Source organism: Schistocerca gregaria, chromosome 4, assembly GCF_023897955.1.
Source record: "Schistocerca gregaria isolate iqSchGreg1 chromosome 4, iqSchGreg1.2, whole genome shotgun sequence".
Lineage (NCBI taxonomy): Eukaryota > Metazoa > Arthropoda > Insecta > Orthoptera > Acrididae > Schistocerca > Schistocerca gregaria.
The window spans coordinates 331,928,383-331,950,923 of record NC_064923.1 but is presented as its reverse complement, the minus strand read 5'-3'; positions in this window follow the sequence as shown (position 1 = coordinate 331,950,923).

The following is a 22,541-nucleotide window of genomic DNA, read 5'->3' as shown; positions in this document are numbered from 1 at the left end:
ATGGCCAGCAAGATCCCCAGGTCTGCCCAGATATCTCAGACGTCAGCTTCGCTCCAATTTCAGTATTCAGGATATCAAGGATGATTTACGATAAGTGTTGGTCAACTTACCTCACCAATCGTATCAGTATATGCATCCGCGCCAGAGAAAGTGCAGCCTCATGCTGGTAAGCATACCCAAACTACCAAGGTCTTCGAAAATCTGACTCGTTACTATAATCGCTGAAATAAAATCACGTACTCTGTGAACCTGTGAAGTTTCATTTCCTTTCCTCTACCCCTTCTGGGCGCTTTTTTGTGTGGTAGTGTATCAAAATAGATCTACATGGTGGAGGTCACTTACAGCTATGGCTGAATAGTTGGTTTTCTATGCAACATAACGACTCGGGCGCAAACAAGAAACATTGTATTGAGGATTCTTGTATGTTTGCTTTCAATGAACGAGGACGTATCGATGACAGGGTGTATGGACTTCGTATGTTTCGTGGCGTCATTATAAGCGGCTTTAACTATGCACCTTTGCCGCCGTTCGCGCAAATCGGATGCCTGGGTAACTCCGAAAAAGACTGTATAACCAGGCAAAGAGCAGGCGGAAATCAGTTTAATCAGCAGCAGCACTCCCCACCGTCTTCCCACTGCCACTGCCGCTGGACATCTTTAGTACACCATCGCTCCAGTCTTCTGGAATCAACCGAATTCGTCTTCTCGCTATGCTGTTCTGCCACGTGACTTCGAGTCTGCCAGCAGCGCTCGACTACCGTTGATAGACTCGGAATATTTCCTGTGAATATCTCCTTACAAGGGAATATGTTGTGTGGAACACCCTGAACTGGCGTATGTTATTACCAATTGTTACTGATTTCTTCCTGCATTCTGCACTGAACGTCTGGATCTCCATTCCGTTTACTTCGTTTATTTCCCTATGGACTTCAATTTTTTCCAGATACAAGGTACCTGCGACTTAACTTCTACCAATATTTTGCGGCCAATAAACACTGTAACTGTGAATTGTTTATTTATTGCTCCACATTACAGAAAAAATGACAACAACCGCACTAACCTACACTCGCCCATTATGTTTCTCTTGTGTCCAGTTTTTACATTAGACCAATGTTGTTCTTGTGGTTTTCAGCCCATATACTGGTTTTATCCAGCTCTCCACCCAATCTGTGCAAGCCTCATCATCTCTGCATACATACATACATCTGAACCTGCTTACTGTACTCAAGCCTTTGTCTACGTCTAAAATTTTCAGCCGGCCTGTGTGGCGGAGCGGTTCTAGGCGCTTCAGTCTGGAACCGCGCGACCGCTACGGTCGCAGGTTCGAATCCTGCCTCGGGCATGGATGTGTGTGATGTCCTTAGGTTAGTTAGGTTTAAGTAGTTATAAGTTCTAGGGGACTGATGACCTCCGATGTTAAGTCCCATAGTGCTCAGAGCCATTTTACAATTTTCACCGCGCATTCTTCCTTCCTTTAACGAAATGACAAGTGCTTGATGCCTTAGAACGTGTCCTGTCAACTGCTACTTTCTTTTATTTAAGTTGTGACACAAATTCCCCCCCCCCCCCACCCCACACTATTCGATTCAGTACCTCCCCATTTGTATTCGAGATACCCGATTAATTTTCAACGTTCTTCTGTATCAAAACTATTTCAACAGCTTCAGTTCTCTTATCGTCAATCTTTCGCTTCCTTACAAGGCTACACTCCAGATAAATATGTCCAAGGAAGACTTTTCTAACACTTTAATTGATATTATATGTTATCAAATCCCTGTTTTTCGAACATGCTTTTCTTGCCGTTGCCAGTCCCCGTTTTATATCCCCTTTACTTCGGGCATCATCTGTTGTTTTACTACTCAAACAGCATAACTTACTTACTGCTTTAAGTTACTCATTTTCTAACCCAATTTCCTCAGGATCACCTTCGATTAAGTCCATTACCCCTGCCTCACTTTTTTTCATGTTCATCTTATAATCTTTTTCAAAACACTGTTCATTCGGTTCAACTGTTATTTCATATACCTTGCTATCTCTGTGAGAATGTCATCAATAAGCGTTAAAATTTTTATTTCTTCTCCATGTACTTTATTTTCTTTTCCAAATTTCTCTTTTGTTTCCCTTACTGCTTCCTTAATGTAAAGACTGAATAACATCTGGTATACGCTACAAGCCTAACTAACTGCCCTCTCAAGCATGGCTTCCTTTTTCATTTCCTTCAGTTCCTGCAACTGTAGTGTTGTTTCTGTACAAGATATAAAAAAACGTTCCGTAACCTGTCTTGTATACTCGTTACTTTCAGAATTTCAAAGAGTGTAGATCATTCATCATCGTCAAAAGCTTCCTCCACATTTACATTTGCTGTAAACGTAGGTTTGCCTTTCTTCAACTTATCCTCTAGAATATGTTATAGATTCAGTACAGCTTTGCATGTTCCAACATTTCTCCGAAACAGAAACTGATCTTCCTGGAAGTCGGCTTCTATCATTTTTCCTTTCTTTGGTAAATAATCTGTTTCAATGTATTCCAAGTACGAGATGTCTTTTTAAACCACCAGTAACCTCCCCCCACCCCTCCCCTTGGCTTCACAAGAGTGCCACTAAGTATTTTCGGCCGGACAACTTTTTTATAATATGTAGTGACGTGTGTGAACGCATAACGCTCTCGATAAGAGCAACGTTGTGCATCGCTTTTGGAAGCAGTTTCCTAAGTGTGAGTTACTGCCCGATGCCCACGCGCCGTAGCAAGCCTCGCTTCATGATCATCATTGTATTCCTGAGAACGCGTACTCGCCAGTCTTGTAGTTGTTCCATTGTACTGAGAAAGACTCGACCATTTTCTAAGCATTTTGCAAAACAATCTAAATGAGTTCCATTTTCGTATCCAAGAAGTCCAATATAAGTATAACATATTTCAAGAAGCAAAGGACTTCCCTTATGTTTTTAATACACGAATCAGAATCAGTAAATCCATATATTCTTTGTAAATTTAATGTTTCTTTGTATTCCTAAACAAAAGATTGCAGCACTTAATTCTGCCTCAGAGGCAAAATTATGAAAATGCTTCTGTCACTGAAGTTAAAAAAAAAAAACTAACAAACAGCGCCATATAATCGTTCTTTAAGGTACTGCACCGCGATAACCGTGTCACTCAGGTAAACGTCCCAACTATTAAACTGAGCAGACTCCTGACCCTTTAAATTAAGATTTTTTCCCTATGATACGATTCTGAAGATTTAAAGCCTCTATGTTATATACAGGCTACGCTCAGCTCACCTATGCAAGTGGCATGAAAATTCGCCTAGTAGTTCTCGAGATTAGTGTGTTCAAACAGATTAACAAACAGTCAAAGTTTTCGGAAATAATCTTCTTGTATTCTGTTAGTCTCCCTATATCGCTGGCATACAGTTTTTGACAAATTGGTCAGTGTACAGACATGATGGTTTTATGATTTCATTTTTATTAGATTCGCACTTAAATTCGCACCTTTTTTGTTTTGCACGTTATTATTCCCGTTGCTAAGGGTTTATTTATCGACTGTCTCTTTTTATTTGTAGTTCAATCTTGGTATGTAAGTTTACCTACTGCCATTTTGTCGTTTGGAGGTGGTGAGTGGAAATATGGGCACATGAAAATGGAGTGTCAAGTGGAGAAATCGGAACATTTCCGACATATTCTTGTGTTTGAGTTAAATAGAGGGATGACACTAGTTGAGGCAGCCAGAAACGTTTGCACTCTGTATGGGGATAATGCCATTGGACAGATGTCGGCAAGAAAATAGTTCTCTCGTTTTAAGGAGGACCGTTTTGTCACTAGTGACTCACCACGTTCAGGAAGACCTTCGGAGTTTGGCGGATAAAGTTTAAACGTATTAATCCACAATGATCCACTTAAGTGTACTCGTGAACTGGAAAGTGAGATGATCTGTGATCATTTCACCACCATGCGACATTTGCGTGCAATGGGGAAGGTTCAAAAATCGGACGTAATGGTACCGCGTGCTCTGACACTGTACATCACTGTAAATCACGGATTTTGATGCGCTTTAAATATGTTGTAGAGGCACTTACCCTGAGTACCTGGCTATCCGGTTTTTTAGGAACGGACCTTGGTTTTTGAGAAATTCGATTTTAAAGTTCGTTGCGCACTTTGTATACCTGTAACATTACATATGTTCGAGGAAGTCAGCGTAGCGCAGTGGTAAAGGTTCAAGGCTGGAAATACCGTGTTCGAATCCTGCTTCCACATGTTTTTTATGTATGCAAGAACCGTCCGGAAAATTTGGTCCTAACGTTCAAAAACGAGAAGACCAATTAGCAGGGAAGTATAGAAATGTATTCGTGTCCTGCACGAAATCCGGAATTGATAGTGGAACAAGGAGTGTGGGAAAAGCGAAACAGATGAGAATCGAAACGTGTGAGATGTGGTGCTACAAACGGATCTTGAAAATGAGGTGGACTGATAAGGTAAGGAATGAGGAGGTTGTCAACAAAATTTTTGCGTTCTGTAATTCTTCCGTAAGTGGGACAGAAGAAGTTTTTGTACAATATCGACTCGTGGAGAGGGCAAACCGATTCAACTTTTTACCTGCATCCTAAAAGTAGTGCCACCAAAGTGCACTCCTTATTGCTAGCCCTACGATGTTTATTTTTACCGACAGGTGAAAATCTTCACGAAAATTATTCAGAATGCTCCCGACTTGATAAAAGACAGCAGAGAAATCACTTCCAGGGAAGATTCGATAAAATTACATTCGCTGATCCTACATCAATTCAGCGCACCTAATTTTGAAAGCATGGGTCGCATCGAAATTAGCGGATGAAAGAGAAATCTTTTTGAATGCAGAAGAATTGTGTTTCCTGGTATCGCTCATGAAGAAACCGTGAGCCTGCAAGACAGTTACTTTCATAAAATGCGCGTCGTGCTGCGAAAATTTGTGCTTCAGTTGTTTCTATGAGAAGTATCACCCGCAATGTTGTTCCGGCACATCAAGCAATGTGGGCGATGAGAAATAAGATTTTGTAATATAGTATGACAAAAAAAAATAATAACTGAATATATCTTTATAATTTCGCACACCTTACCCCGTTTTTTGATATTCTTTGAAATAAAATTCAAAAATTCGGTCGATTTTGAAAAAAAAAAAAGAAAGTACAAGAGCAGGATTGGAACATTGTACCTCGGGGGCGGTAGCTGTGAACTTTTACCGCTGCGCAATGGACTTCAAAATCGATTTTCTCGAAAACCGAGGCCCGTCGCTAAAAAAACGGATAGCCAGGTACTCAGGGTAAGTGCCTCTACAACATATTTGAAGTGCATCAAAATCCGTGATTTACAGTACGGAGGGTCCCCTTGTAAGCCAAAATCACAAAAATCAGCTGGTGGACACATGTGCATCTCTACTTTCTCCTCATCAGTTGGCGCCCTCAGACTTTCACCTTTTCAAATTTCAAGAAACTTCCTTTCCTTGTGAGACTACGCTCCGAATACGGCTTCACTAGTTCTTCGCCGCAGAACCACGTGATTTCTACTGTCGCTGAATTGAAAAGTTATCCCAGCTTTGATAGACTGTTGTAAATACTGGTGGAGAACATAGTCTTCATGAATGGCTATACATTTCGTGTTTATAAAACTTACAGAAAAACGCTACGAACTTATGCACCAACATAATACTCTACTGGCCATTAAAATTTCTACACCACGAAGATGGAAGATGACTTGCGACAGACACGAAATTTAACCGACAGGAAGAAGACGCTGTGATATGCAAATGATTAGCTTGTCAGAGCATTCACACAAGGTTGGCGCCCATTTCGACACCTACAACGTGCTGACATGAGGAAAATTTCCAGCCGATTTCTCATACACAAACAGCAGTTGACCAGCATTTCCTGGTGAAACGTTGTTGTGATGTCTCGTGTAAGGAGGAGAAATGCGTACCATCACGTTTCCGACTTTGATAAAGGTCGGATTGTAGCCCATCCCGATCGCGGTTTATCGTATCGCGACATTGCTGCTCGCGTTGGTCGAGATCCAATGACTGTTAGGAGAATATGGAATCGGTGGGTTCAGGAGGGTAATATGGAGCGCCGTGCTAAATCCCAACGGCCTCGTATCACTAGCAGTCGAAACGACAGGTATCTTATCCGCATGGCTGTAACGGATCGTGCAGCCACGTCTCGATCCCTGAGTCAACGGATGGGGACGTTAGCAAGACAATAACCATCTGCACTACAGTTCGACGACGTTTGCAGCAGCATGAACTATCAGCTCGGAGACCGTGGCTGCGGCTACCCTTGACGCTGCATCAGAGACAGGAGCGTCTGCGATGGTGTACTCAACGACGAACCTGGGTGCACGATTGGCAAAACGTCATTTTTTCTGATCAATCCAGGTTCTGTTTACAGCATCATGATGGTCACATCCGTGTTTGGCGACATCGCGGTGAACGCACATTGGAAGCGTGTATTCGTCATCGCCATACTGGCGTATCACCCGGCGTGATGGTATGGGGTGCCATTGGTTACACGTCTCGATCACCTCTTGTTCACATTGACAGCACTTTGAACAGTGGACGTTACGTTTCAGATGTGTTACGACCCGTGGCTCTACCCTTCATTCGATCCCTGTGAAACCCGACATTTCAGCAGGATAATGCATGACAGCATGTTGCAGGTCCTGTACGGGCCTTACTGGATACAGAAAATGTTCGACTGCTGCCCTAGCCAGCACGTTCTCCAGATCTCTCACCAACTGAAAACGTCTGGTCAATGGTGGCCGAGCAACTAGCTCGTCACAATACGCCGGTGACTACTCTTGATGAACTGTGGAATCGTGTTGAAGCTGCATGGGCAGCTGTATCTGTACACGCCATTAAAGCTCTGTTTTACTCAATTCCTAGGCGTATCAAGGCCGTTATTACAGCCAGAGGTGGTTGTTCTGGGTACTGATTTCTCAGGATCTATGCACCCAAATTGCGTTAAAATGTAATCATATGTCGGTACTAGTATAATATATTTGTCCAATGATAACACGTTTATCATCTGCATTTCTTCTTCTTGTAGCAATTTTAATTGCCAGTAGCGTAGTATAGACGTAGTAATAAGTTAAAAGGGACTGCAAACACGTTATCACTCTGTTCCACTCCAACTGTCATTTTGTTATTAACCTTCACTTTTACATTTGTGTACTCGACTGTTAATTCAACATGAGGAGTGATCCTGGGGTGCCATACAAAGCTCTGCGATACAGACTGCACCTTAAGGTACGTGACAGCAGCACACTATCTCCATTTACAGGTCGCAGGGATATTTCGCAACGCTGACACTGTTAATGACTCGTCAGACTGGTTGTAAAAGCCGGGGAGATCTGAGAGTTCACGACTCGTTGACTATTTAACTTGTTGTCTGCAAGCCGAGACGCCGCCATTAGCTTATCAGGAGGAGAGAATAAGCCCGGCGCTGGACAGCGGTCCAGCAGAGTCGTGGCTGCCGCTCGACGCGCCATGCTAAGCCCTCTGTCGGCGCCATCAGATAGGCGGCGTCTGGCACTGGCGACGCACCGGCACGTCGGCTCGTAAAGCTAGCTGTTCTGCGGATACCGGGGGCCACTGCGACGGCGCGGTTCTTTCCGTCCCTTTACGACGAACCTGCAGAACATTGTCTCAGCAGATCATCAGTAGGAAAGCCGAGTGAAACCTACTGTACTTCGACGTGAACCAGGCTGCAATTTAAGTCACTAATCTACGTTTCGGGAGAAAGTTTTCACGCAAATGAAAGGCTGGAAATTTTGTCCTCAATTAATATATTCTGAAACATAGGTGAACAAGTACCACTGCCAAGCCAGTGCTAGTCTTAACACAGTCACTCACAATCCCTTTCACTCACGTTAGCAAGTTTATTGTGCTGCATTTCCCGAAAACGTAATAGCTACAAAAATACTGATTGTTTTTGATTGAGAATGCTCGCCAAATATTAAGTCTATCGGTACCAAATGCAGTCACAGTTTTTAGCCACCGGCCTGCTCAATACGCCACGCGGAATATATGTCTCTTCTTGTCACAAAATTCACTTAAAAATTCCAAAATCTCTACACGCCCATCGGAATAATTTTGCCGTCACTTTACCACACTTTTGATGTATGAAACGCTGCTACATCCGGAAACTTATCATTCCCATCGGAACTACTACTGCACACGTCCGATCTCTTTCACGGCTAGGCTTCGACCTTTCTCTAGAATACTCTAAGTCTTCTCTACCAGCAGAGAAAGGCGCGCGAAGAATATTGCTTTACCATTGGTCAGTTTACTCAACAGCCAATAGCAAAATAACATTCTCCCGAGTCAATCCGCGCTTTTCATCCATAACCAATCGCAAAATAGTAAACCGCAGGACTGCACTTTTTTACCGACGTAATTATCTAATATGCCAAAGTTTTGTTTATGCATGAAGCTATTTACTATTGTTATTTATACCTGAATTAACTTTCCCTTTACCATAAACTTACTTTACAAATCTGTTCTACAAAAATCCCCTTCGTCCATATCCATACTACTTCGAAATGTCCCCACACTAAATCCTACTACATAACTCGTTAAACAATTATCTTTATATTAAACTTAAACCACACTCACGCATAATTCATACTGCTAAAACACATTTATAACGTTTTACATACACAAAAAGACCTAATAGAACTTTATCAAAAAACTAGAACAGTGTATGAAAAACATTCTACTTTAGTGCACTCTAGTGGGCACAATCGAAACTAAATCAGTCCCGTATCCAATACTGTCCTCTATCGACTGATACATAAACTACGTGCGCGTACAGTCCTGCGTCACATCTATCACTATCCAGCTCTGAGACACATCTCCCGCTTAACCGCCTCCAAGGCAGGATCGTCATACGACGCTACGCCTCACCACGTACGGCCACAGCGGCTGCTGGCCTCCTGTAGCTTAAAATTTCACGTACTAGTTACGCGGTCCAGTCACATTAATGTGGCCAGCGTCTATGTTCGAAGTCAACGTGAAATAACCAATCACAGACATCAGGTGGCAGCATTAGCAGTGCAGGGTACATAAAGCGTGTCTGGAGGAGGCAGAAAACAGTCCAATCGTTGTCATAAACGTAAAGGGAGTGATCTACCTGATGTCGAAGAGTGGCTTCATCTTTGGCCCTTGGGTGGAAGCATCTCCACAACTGCTAAGCTTATACAGGGTGAAAAGTATTTAAACCGACAAACTCTGGGAGGTCGTAAGGGTCAAAAACAAATATTTTCCCCTAATGTCATTTTTTTCTATGAGGAGTATTTAAACCGGTAGAGCAAGATTCGTCTGGCCGCAAATTAATTAAACCAACAACCACTTTTCCATTTTTTATGAACAAGAAACAACACATTAACACAACCCAATTTCAATAACAGTGGATTTTCAGAAATGCCTCCATTGATACGTAAACAAATGTTACACCGTCAGATCATGTTCTGTCTGACACGGGCAAAAACCCCAAGAGTGTCTTGAATTGTTCCTGCTGCTACTGTCCGGGCAACCAGATCCTCTTCTGATGCAACAGGAGTTGCGTAAACAAGGTTGCGCATCTCTCCTCATGCAAAAAAGTCCAGAGGGGAAATATCTGGGGATCGAGCAGGTCATGATACAGGACCACCTCTGCCAGTCCACGTCTCTCGGAACCGTCGGTCCAGGAATCGAGGCTCACGACGAACGAAATGTGCCGGCGCCCCCTCATGTTGGAACCAGATGCGTTGTCTTGTAGGGAGCGGGACTTCTTCCAGCAATTCTGGTAATGCTCTGGAGACAAAATTGTAATAGTGCCTGCCATTTAATGGCCTAGGTAGCAGATACTACCCAATTAAACAGTCCCCAACATCACCGACTCACACATTAACGAAGAACCGCACTTGACGAACGCTAGTAACTATGGCATGTGGGTTCGTCCCTTCACCGCATGTGTTCCTGTTTCTATGCGTTTGGGCGCTGATGACCATGCTGTTTAGCGCCCGAAAACCTCAAACCACACACACACACACACACACACACACACACACACACACACACACACACACACACACACACACACTCCTAACATTCGAATTGTGCATGTTGAAGACTCCATCACGCCCGCACGTTGCTTCATCGGTAAACAACACAGAGGATGGAAATGTAGGATGCATTTCACACTGCTCCAGGTACCAATCCGAAAACTGTGTTCTGGGTGGATAATCAACTGGTTCCAGGTTGTGGACACGCTATAAGTGAAATGGACGTAACAATTGCTCTCGAAGGACTGTTCTTCCATTCGTATGATTCGTCCCCATATTGCGTGCAAGTTGCACGAGTGCTGATTGAAGTATCCCACTCCACATGCTGGAAGACAGCTTCTCAAATTGTAGCGTTCTTACCGTGCGACGGCGTCCCTGCAAGGTAATCTGCCAAATGACCCGGTTTCACGCAGACCTTAGTACACAGCAGCAAAAGTTCCTATGATGCGGGATACGGCGATTAGGATATTGTTGTTGATAAACCTGCTGTGCAGCTCGTCCGTTGTGGCGCGCTACGGAGTTCGCACCAACCATATCAGTGTACTCACTCCAGGTGTATTGCTCAATTAGTAATCAGAGACAATGCACTACTACACTGGTGGACAGCAGCTGCCTACAACTGAAAAACGTAATGCACCCTCTTAACAACTGAAGATGGTAATACGGCCTCCACCGGTTTAAATAATCCTCGTAGGAAGAAGTGACATTAGCGAAAAATATTTGTTTTGATGTCTCCTGCAACCTCCCAGAGTTTGTCGGTTTAAATACTTTTCACCCTGTATACAGTTCGCGTGCCGCCGTAGTTAAAAGTGCGAAGTGCATGACAAAACGGCACTGTCCATACTGGCGTAGAGGCATCTGTAGCGCATTACGTGCTATAGACGACAGAGGTGAACGGCGGCTGCGTAAATGTGTACGGGCAAACAGTCGTGCAACTGTTGAGCAACTAACCGCCAAAATAAAATAAGGAGCTGCTTACAGTGTCTCGTCAACCGCCATTCAGCGAACATTCCTCCGTATGGGCCTCCGCAGCAGCTGCCTTGTCGACGCACCAACAGTGACTGCTGTTCACTGACGACGAAGACTGGAATTAGCTCGCCATCACCGCAGCTTGACGTTTATGGATTGGCGACATGTGTTCTTTTCAGATGAATCACGGTTTTTGCTCATTCAGACAGATGGCCGTGGGCGTGTACGGCGTGAAACGTCCGAAAGAAAATGATCCATGACCGAGAGGGGAGTATTATGTCTGGCGAATAATTTCGATGCATTCCTTGGGTGATTTCATAATTCTGGAAAGCACAATGCTTCAACACAAATATGCGTTTAGCATTGGAATCATGTCAACGCCTAGATGCAGTTGGCTTTTCTTCCCGCGTGGCATCTACCAGCAGGGCAATGCACCGTGTCACACAGCTCGCCGCGCATGTGAGTGGTTTGAAGAGCACCAGGAAGAGTTTACCGCGCTCTCCTGGTCACCAGATCCTCGGGATTCAAACCCAATCGAGAATCTGTGGGACCACCTCTATGGGATATTTCGCGCCATTCATCCTCAGCCGGCCGCGGTGGTCTCGCGGTTGTAGGCGCGCAGTCCGGAACCGTGCGACTGCTACGGTCGCGGGTTCGAATCCTGCCACGGGCATGGATGTGTGTGATGTCCTTAGGTTAGTTACGTTTAAGTAATTCTAAGTTCTAGGGGACTGATGACCACAGCAGTTGAGTCCCATAGTGCTCAGAGCCATTTGAACCATTTTTGATCCTCAACCGAAGAACCTAGCGCAGCTGTGCGCAGCATTGGTTTCCCCAAGGCTCCGCATCCCTGTTGGTATCTTCTCTTTCTTCACGTCCGTGCTGCCAAACATGGTTATTCAGGTTTTTGGTAGGTGGTCACATTAACGTGACTTGGCCGTGTAGTTCGGTGTCTCTACTATGAGAGAACTGCGACTTCACAAACGTTCCTTTCGCCGGTCCTCGAAGCTTCCCTTGCGTCGCACCTGCAGGCACGACCACAACCCACGCACTCTTGGCTTTGTGCGGTGAGCGAGACAAATTACGCGACGTATTTCTCTACAGACTTCATTGGAAACATTTATTGCTTAATTGTCTCCACTGCAACACTTGTAAGAACAAGGGCTTTCAGGCTCGAGTTTACCCACGAGACAGCGTTAAACTCCTCACAACTCCAAATTCAATAATTTCAAAGCCGTGTGGATATCCAATTACTTTCAAGAGATCCGGCCGCTAGACTGCAATATGCCCACCCTTCATAGTTCAGTGTACCGTTTCCAGATTATTACTGGCAAATCTCGCCGGTAATAACCGAAACAAGAAAACAGGAATACAGCTCAAAGTCAACACTCACAAAGACATCAGACTCAAATTTGTGCACCTACATCTGCACTCTGCAAGAAACCTGAGGATGGGTGACGAAGAGTAATTCTTGTACCACTATCCTCAGCTCCCCCCCCCCCCCCCCCCCTTGCATTGTTCCATCCATTAACGAGGTGTCGGAAAAATTCTTGTCATTAAATTCCCGTATTAGCTTTAATTTCTCTAATTTTCTCCTTGGGGTGACTTCGCAATTCGCATATAGGACGAAGTAATACGTTGTTCTTTTCTTTACGGAACGTAGGCTCCTCTCTCGGAAATTCGATAGTAAATGACTCCACGATGTCCAATGCCTCTCTTGTAGCGTCTGCCTCTGGAGTTTGTTAAGAATTTCAGTAAAGCACTCGCATCAACTAAATGAGCACTTCACGAAATGCGCTGCCCTCAGTTGTAAGGCAGCAAGAATGGTTTCAGGCCTGTCTGTTTTTCTCGTTTGCATTGTTAATTATACTGTGGTGACAAAAGTCGTGGGGTACCTCCTAGTATCGAGTTGGAACTCCTTTTGCCCGAGAAGTGCAGCAACTCGTCGTGGCACGGATTCAAAAGCCGTTGGAAACCCCCTGCAGCCATGCCATCGTATTAGCTAAAGTGTTTTCTGTGCAGGACGCAGTGCGCGAACTGACCTATCGGTTATGTGCCATAAATGCACGATAGGGTTCATGTCGGGCGATCTGGGTGGCCAAAACATTCGCTCTAACTGTCCACAATTGTTTTTCAAACCACTCGCGAACAATTGTGATCGTGTGCCTTGGCGCATTATGGTTCACAAAATTTCCATCAGTTTTTGGGAGCATGACATATCTTGGTGATTAGCTGCAAATTCTCCTTATAAACGCCGTTCTGGCCTTCTTCCTGCTCCGATGCAATGGATGTTGGTATCATATTTATCTATTTTACTTCCCATAAATGAACTTGTACATGTATCTTCAAGACTGTTTTTCTGTCTGTAACGTTCAGTCCTCCATCTTTTTCACCTGTGACCCTCTCTTCTTATTTATGTGCGTATAGTACACTACGGCTACCACATGTTCCATGAGTCTTAACACAAAACGTAATTACTTTTCTTTTTTCTGTTACCGCTGTTTTTATCATCAGTTGATCTTATGTCTGTTCTTCATAAACAATAACAGTGTTTCACCTATGACAAATCCACCTGCAGCTCCTACAATTTATAGCGCCACAATAAGGTCCGGAGTACAACTTCATTCGCATTTTGATTATGCTTCTCCACTCTGTACAAACATTCGTTTCGTAAAATGTTTATGCTTGTTAGCTGCTTAGCGACGCCGCCATAGTGAAGTTGTAGAAAGAAAAAGTTTCGTGACTCATTATCTTAGATTCTGCTGATACCATCACCCTAGCAGCTTGATTTTAGCATTCCCGTAGTATATTTCAACAATGTGTATTCTACGTAATTGCTTTCGGGTTGTGTCGCTTACAGTGGGGAACTGGCGCTGATCTGCAGTCAAGTCTCGCAAAACCGCGGGGGAGTGCAGCTGGCGGCTGCGCGGTTCTGTCCAAACACTGCGACTGCACCGTGTGGTTGCGTCCCCCCGGGGAGCGCCCCGGCCGTAATTAATTGTGCGGACGGTTCACGCGACACGGCCGTCTGCGGCGCGGGTTCGCCGGCCGGGATGCTGTGCTCAATCTGTCGTAATTAACTCATCGCAGTAATTACGCTCGTTTCAATTACCCGCCGACGCGTTGGGCGCAGAGCTCGCTCTGTTACTTCTGGCCGTTACCGTTTCCGGACTGCCGCAAAGCTAGCGCCCGGGCCGGCAGCACCGAAAGGGGTATCCGGAGCGCCCACCCCTGATACGACCGGTCACAGCTCACCCCGCGGTGCGCTGAAGTTCGACCACGCGAGGGTGCCAACTACGCCCGAGTTACTCGTCGGTGTGGCAGAAGCTGACAAATGTCCCACGGCGGAAAATTCGTGTTGCCAGCTATTCGCTCGTGGTTCCCGCTGCCTGTCATACACTGTCCAGCGTCGAGTGATATTACGATGATGAAAACTTGTTTATATACTAAGATAATAAGTCCGAAAGAACAGATATATATATATATATATATATATATATATATATATATATATATATATATATATATATATATATAGTGTCCCAGTTGAAAAGAAAGCATATGTGGTTTTAACACACACTTGTGTTATTTTTAAATGGACCTCCTATATTTTTTCTTCAGCAATCCATAGCGTGACAAAGCACATACACAATGGCGTTGATTGCATCGCAATATTCCCATTACATCCCAAGATAATACGCGAAGTTGACGCTTGAAACATCCGACATGCGCTGTTAGCGCACATCCTGAGGCTCAGGTGTGAACCACATGCTGCCCGTAATCGCATCAGGGTGGCAGCAGACCGTATTATTCGTTTCGGACCTCTTGATAAGTATGGAAGTGTGATTACGCATGTCAATCAGATCGCGATTACGGGCAGCATGGGTTTCACGCCTGAGCCTCAGGACGTGCGCTAGCAGCGAAACTCGGGTGTTTCAAGCGTCAACTTCGCGTCTTAATAGCTCGGGATGTAATGGGAATATTGCGATGCAATCAACGCCATTGTGTATGTGCTTTGTCATGCTATGGATTGCTGAAGAAAAAATATAGGAAGTCCATTTCAAAAAACATAAGTTTGTGTTAAAAACACATATGCTTTCGTTTTAGAATGTCTCCAAGTAGGTACAATCATGGGCCCCAGCCCTACATTGATACCGGTGAAAGTCGTTTCCCAATAGCTGTTATTGTTCCAGAGATAATTTGGGTGGACAAGATAGCTGGGACACCATGTATATAGTTAAGGCTCACGGGCCACTTAACCATCTTCTTCTTCTGTGCGAATGCACAAACAGTGCCCGAACTCTTACGGGAATCGCCAACGCGCCACGAGTAATGAGTATAATGGGCGGAGACACTATTAATGTAGTGCGGGACAATACGTTGAGAATGTGGGTTTTGCGGGAGGCGTGCCAGAGATAAATCCCTGCAGTCCCGCTATCCTCTGTATCCTAGGTGGCTCAGATGGATGCCGGCACGGTAGCTCAGCGTGTTCGGTCAGAGAGTCGGTTGGCCTCTGCAATAAAAAAAATAAAAAAATGAAAAAAAAAGAGTGGAAGGATCAACCGCCGAACTTGAACAGGATGTCTTGCGACGTCCGCAACGACCAAACACAACGATCAATAACGAACAAAATGCAAAAACAGAAAAAGGTGGTAAGAGCGTCTGCAAGTAAGTAGGAGATCCCGCGTTCGACTCCCGGTCGGGGCACACATTTTCATCTGTCCCCGTTGACGTATGTCAACGCTTGTAAGCAGCTAAGTGTGTTCATTTCATTGAAAATTTGTTAGAAAGATCAAAAAGCGACAATTTTGCAGCAAATACATCATCGGTATTCCGCAAGACGGAGTATAAGGGACGATCAAAATGTTTTCGTTTCATGTCGTCGCTGCAGCGTTTGTGCGACGACATGCAGGCTAGAGAGGAGTGTGGCATTCGTGTCTTTTCAAAATGTATGCTGTAAATGCGGAAACGTGAACTGCGGCACCTTTTTTTACCAAGTGCTTCCAAACACGACCGACGCGGTGTTATTCTTTTCGTTGTGTTAGCAGAAGAGCCAACACCGTGTTACGAGTGGAGGCCGAATTACACGCGTTTTACCTCACGCAGGCTGGCGTCTGGAACATGACAAGGAATGAGAATTCAGAAATGGGACGTAATTAGTTTGATACTTAACTTTAATCCATTAATTGACCGTACATGATTCACAATATTATCTTTTCAGAATATGTTCTTGAAGTAATTATAGTAACTTTGCTAGGTCGTAGCAAATGACGTAGCTGAAGGCTGTGCTAAACTGTCGTCTCAGCAAATGAGAGAGTATGTAGACAGTGAACCATTGCTAGCAAAGTCGGCTGTACAACTGGGGCGAGTGCTAGGAAGTCTCTCTAGACCTGCCGTGTGGCGGCGCTCGGTCTGCAATCACTGATAGCGGCGACACGCGTGTCCGGCATATACTAACGGACCGCGGCCGATTTAAAGGCTACCGCCCAGCAAGTGTGGTGTCTGGCGGTGACACCATACTTTTCTTGGCTGCCAAGGAATAAACACTGAAGGACAAACGTCGGAGAATGAAGAAATAGTATGGGCCGGCATGTCTGTCGAAAACAACCGTTTTGGAGTGGTGCGTGAAGTTCCGTGATGGTCGCGATTCGACACCAGACGCCGGTCGACCTGGGAGGCCAGTTTCAAGGAACCTCGTGTCTCAATAACCGGGGTACGGTACTGCGCAGAGCTGGAGAAATTTTGGCGTGCAATTAAGGCGAAATATCAGGTGAAAACTGCGACAACTGGTGTTGCTGCTTCGTGATAACGCACGTCCCTATACTGCGAATGTCGTAACGCAGATGCCATACCGACTCAAGGGGGAGACGCACCAGCACTCCTCCTACAGTCCTGATCTCTCCCCACGCGATTATCGCGCCTTCGGTCCCTTAAAGAAGTCCTTCAAAGACCGACATTTCCTGTCGGACGAGGATGTGCAACAGGCACTCATGGACTACTCCAAGCCTCAGGCCAGGGTGTTTCACCAAACAGCTATCTTCAACCTGGTGCTACGGTGGGATGACTGCCCCAATGCTCATCGCCATTTTGCCTGATTAGCATGAAGATTGTGGACTGTCAGGCTTTCGAACGGAAAATTTATGGTTAGCCCTTAAACACAGTCGGTTTGTGATACTACATTTTACTAGCGGTTTAAACTGTAAAAGACCTGCCTTCCGATTTTCTGTGAGTCCCCGAGAGGAGAATGAGATGAAAATTTCTTAATGTTGTCACAGAAGAACCTGAGTATCACTATGGTGTAGTAGTTATGGTACTAAACTGTTGAATGGGCGGGAGGAGGGGGGGGGGGGGGGGGGTGTCGTGAGTTCAAAACTCACCTCGAATGTACCATTTTAATTTCTATATTCGATTCGAGTACATTCTCTGTAACAGTATATATACTAAACGCTCTTGTATCTGCAAGCGCTGAATAAACCGTCGTTACGTGAAGTTAGTGTTAGTCATTCATTCAATTACACCTTCTTCTACGTGACAATATTATTTCTTCCGTAAAGCAGCAAATTGGGCCTGTTCAACTATAATAATGTCACTTCTTTCTGTCTGTATTTATCGCTAAATTTGGTTTCATAGGATCTGCTTTGAGCAAAACAATTGTTTTTTCCTTCCTTTACTAAGACGTGTTTCTTGAAGTTACACCATTGTCAGTGGGTTTTTACTTGCTTTCCACTGAAATACAGGAGAAACGCTTTCTACCACTTGTACATATTTATAAATTAAAGTATTTAGTAAAGTATTCTTATAATTGTAACTACGCAAGATTTTTACCAACTTTACAAAATTAAGTTCTATGTGATTACGGATGGTAAACTGTAAAACGAAAAGAACTGTAATACAAAACATGTAAAACCGCAGAAGCCACAGCATTTGGTAACAAGGTATATACACTCCTGGAAATTGAAATAAGAACACCGTGAATTCATTGTCCCAGGAAGGGGAAACTTTATTGTCACATTCCTGGGGTCAGATACATCACAAGATCACACTGACAGAACCACAGGCACATACACACAGGCAACAGAGCATGCACAATGTCGGCACTAGTACAGTGTATATCCACCTTTCGCAGCAATGCAGGCTGCTATTCTCCCATGGAGACGATCGTAGAGATGCTGGATGTAGTCCTGTGGAACGGCTTGTCATGCCATTTCCACCTGGCGCCTCAGTTGGACCAGCGTTCTTGCTGGACGTGCAGACCGCGTGAGACGACGCTTCATCCAGTCCCAAATATGCTCAATGGGGGACAGATCCGGAGATCTTGCTGGCCAGCGTAGTTGACTAACACCTTCTAGAGCACGTTGGGTGGCACGGGATACATGCGGACGTGCATTGTCCTGTTGGAACAGCAAGTTCCGTTGCCGGTCTAGGAATGGTAGAACGATGGGTTCGATGACGGTTTGGATGTACCGTGCACTATTCAGTGTCCCCTCGACAATCACCAGAGGTGTACGACCAGTGTAGGAGATCGCTCCCCACACCGTGATGCCGGGTGTTGGCCCTGTGTGCCTCGGTCGTATGCAGTCCTGATTGTGGCGCTCACCTGCACGGCGCCAAACACGCATACGACCATCATTGGCACCAAGGCAGAAGCGACACTCATCGCTGAAGACGACACGTCTCCATTCGTCCCTCCATTCACGCCTGTCGCGACACCACTGGAAGCGGGCTGCACGATGTTGGGGCGTGAGCGGAAGACGGCCTAACGGTGTGCGGGACCGTAGCCCAGCTTCATGGAGACGGTTGCGAATGGTCCTCGCCGAAACCCCAGGAGCAACAGTGTCCCTAATTTGTTGGGAAGTGGCGGTGCGGTCCCCTACGGCACTGCGTAGGATCCTACGGTCTTGGCGTGCATCCGTGCGTCGCTGCGGTCCGGTCCCAGGTCGACGGGCACGTGCACCTCCCGCCGACCACTGGCGACAACATCGATGTACTGTGGAGACCTCACGCCCCACGTGTTGAGCAATTCGGCGGTACGTCCACCCGGCCTCCCGCATGCCCACTATACGCCCTCGCTCAAAGTCCGTCAACTGCACATACGGTTCACGTCCACGCTGTCGCGGCATGCTACCTGTGTTAAAGACTGCGATGGAGCTCCTTATGCCACGGCAAACTGGCTGACACTGACGGCGGCGGTGCACAAATTCTGCGCAGCTAGCGCCATTCGACGGCCAACATCGCGGTTCCTGGTGTGTCCGCTGTGCCGTGCGTGTGATCATTGCTTGTACCGCCCTCTCGCAGTGTCCGGAGCAAGTATGGTGGGTCTGACACACCGGTGTCAATGTGTTCTTTTTTCCATTTCCAGGAGTGTATATAAAAAAACTCGTTTGTATGCAAATTTGTGAATCCTTGGTGAAAAACTAGAATTTGTGTATTTTTACAGGTAGTAAAAAGCATTTTTTCCTGTTGCCTGATAAAAAGAAAACGAAAACTGTAACTCCAGTGAAGTAGGGGAAGCCAAGAAAAAATTGTATTTCCTCAAGTTGAATCTCATCCAAGGCCAATTTATTTCTAAGCAAACTCGGACACGAGAGCATTAACCTTGAGGTGAAAGTAATCATTGGTGGTCATCAAGGTGACGGTCACCATTAGGGCAGGAATACATCCACGAAAGGTAGTTGGCGTTTAAGACCAGACAGGTAATGACAGCCTAACAGATCTGAAGAGTTCCCTCAGAACTCGCTGGTAAGTCAGATATACCTTTTTGTGGGAACAGCGGTTCAGGTTGGCAATAAGAAATAATGCCTAAATTGACAGTCTGCTGTTGTCTTCCTGGGCCCGTGATCTTCAGATAGGACCCAACAGGGTCACAGACCCTCGATTTTTTCGGTGTCCTGAAGTAGTCAACACGTATCTCCCGTGTCGATTACGGACAACATCGTGGACAACCACCTGCCACCGTTGACAACACAGCGAAAAATTACCGCCTCCAGGTCGGGTAATACGCCATCATGCTCCCTTGGTGCTCGCCACAGATATCGTTGCTCGCTTTCGCTCGTCTCAATCTTACAGGGGATTAATTGATTAAATTTTTTGTAAGATTTACTCTCATCATGCTTGATAACTAGTGAACTTGATGTTGAACACTAGTGCACATCTTCCACGCGATTTCAGTGCTTACTGTCTGTTTCCTGTTGCTTTGTAAATGCAGACTGTATCGCAATGTAGGCTACTGCCATTGTTACGATTGCGCTATTGGCCTCCCTGTTCACCTACATAACCATAATTAACTTCAATTAATCGATGGTCAAACTTTCTGCTTGACTTACAGTTGTAAGTAGGATAGAATCAGATCCTACCAAGGACACATTGTACGGTATCACATTTATTGGGTGCCATTCATGAGTAAATTTGTAATCTGGGGGTACGCGGGGCGCGTAACTTAGTATACAGGGCTTCCACAAGGGGACGTCAAAAGAAAGTCGAACACTCGCCACTAAGGGATAATGGAATGTTTCCATTCAAAAGTAATCACCACATGCGTTAAGACATTTATCCCACTGGGAGAAGAGACGATCAACTCATGTTTCGTAGAATCCGATCGATCGCTAACGGATTCACAGCCACACTCACTCTTGAACTTCATCGTCCGACTGAGACCGACGTTCACGCATGTCTTTCTTCACGTTTCCAAGGATGTCAAAATGACACGGTGAAAAATCTGAGCTGTACGGATTATGTTGCAGTGTTTCCCAACGGAAATCGCTGCAGTGTAGCCTTCGACCTGTTGGCAGCTTGGGGGCCGGCGTTATCGTACAACTCAACGGAATTTGTATGAGCAGATCTGCAGATCTTTGGCGGAGGAGATGTGAGATATTTCCAACGTTGGCTTTCCCGTTTGCCCTCTGGCAAGAAATGGTGGTACCACGTAAAACCACGATGATCTCCTTCTCCGACTGCAGGAGCCCTCTGCTTGTCGAAATCCTCGAGCATGGATCCACAGTCAACGCACAGCGCCATGGAGACACTTTTCAAGAACTGCGACGCGTCATCAAGTCGAATTGCCAGCAATTCTTTTGGACGGAGTCATGCTATTGAATTCCCACCCTCATACCGCCAATTTGACGAGTGCTACGCTTCAGCTATTTGGTTGGGAAATACTGTAACATCATCAGTCCAGATCGAATCTTTTACCATATGATGTTCATATCTTTGGCGACCTGAAGAAAGACGTACGTAGACGTCTCTTTCTGTCGGACATGGAAGTGCAAGAGGCGGTTCGGTTGAGGATCCGTCAGCGGCCAACCGCGTTCTACAAGACAAGAACTGATCATCTCACCTCCCACTTTTCTTTATCGCTTTTGAATGAAACTCTTCCACAGCCCCGTAATGATGGGTGTTAGGTTTTCATTTGACTGCCTCTCATACCTCTGGCAGCATCAGTGGGTGGACAGGTAGTCGGAGTGAGATTGGATGTCAGGACTGTGGTACTCGATTCCATGCTACTTCAGCTCTATGCTAGAGCTCATCAGTCATTGAGGCTAGCGAGTGGTGGCATGCCGGTCCTCCAGTAACCAACTATCAGTTGTTTTCAATGAGTGGGACCCACGGAACTTGCCGGATAGGGTAACTGTTGAACACTCTGAACCGAGGTAACACCAGACAAGACGGGGTAACATGGTGCCTTGCGTTATCTTCTTGAAAGATAACATTAGCCGAGTCCTCAGAGGTTGGAAAGCAACGCCAGGACATCGGAAAAGTAGCACCTGGTGTCCGGATAAACTACTGTGCTACCAAAACTGATCGTATGGTGTACTCAGTAGCATTTCATGCCATCGTGCCAAGTGCTGGTACTGTATTACTATTCAAGTACAGTCCGACAGCGTTCGCTCTGTTCAGTATCCAAGCATGGTATACATCCATTATTATGCTGTAACAGCACTCTTCTGTCGACACGCATCTCTGTATTGTCGCATCAACGGAAACTGCAACAGTAACCTACTGCTGCTACAGACATTGCTGTAGTATCCCTGCGGGCCTTAGTACTTGAAAACCCTTTCCCCCACCCTGTCAACAGCTGAGTGTATTTAACGGATGGCTTCAATAGGCCCACGGAATTTTGGTGATTCAACTGGGAGTATGGTCTCAGGAGTCCCCAGAATCATTAGTAACTGACTGCCAATGGACTACGAGCACAGTCACGGAGTTACCATAGTAGACTGCAAGGTGATTAGCCATTTTTTCCTCATGTATGACGCACTACCAAGTTTGTCCAGTTAATGAAGCAACGGGCCTACTCGGTAGATAAATGTGCAGAAGAGGTCTGTGTAAGTGTCCTCAGCAGCTACTCACCACACGATGGGAAGTGAATCTTGAAGACCAATACACTGTCCAGTCACAGGTCAAAACCTGAATAACCACCTTTTGTAGCGCAGACCTTTGCGAGACTAGCAGGAAGATAGCCAATAAGATTGTGGAAGGTGCTGCCAGGGATGAAGCTGCACTAGGCTTCTCTGTT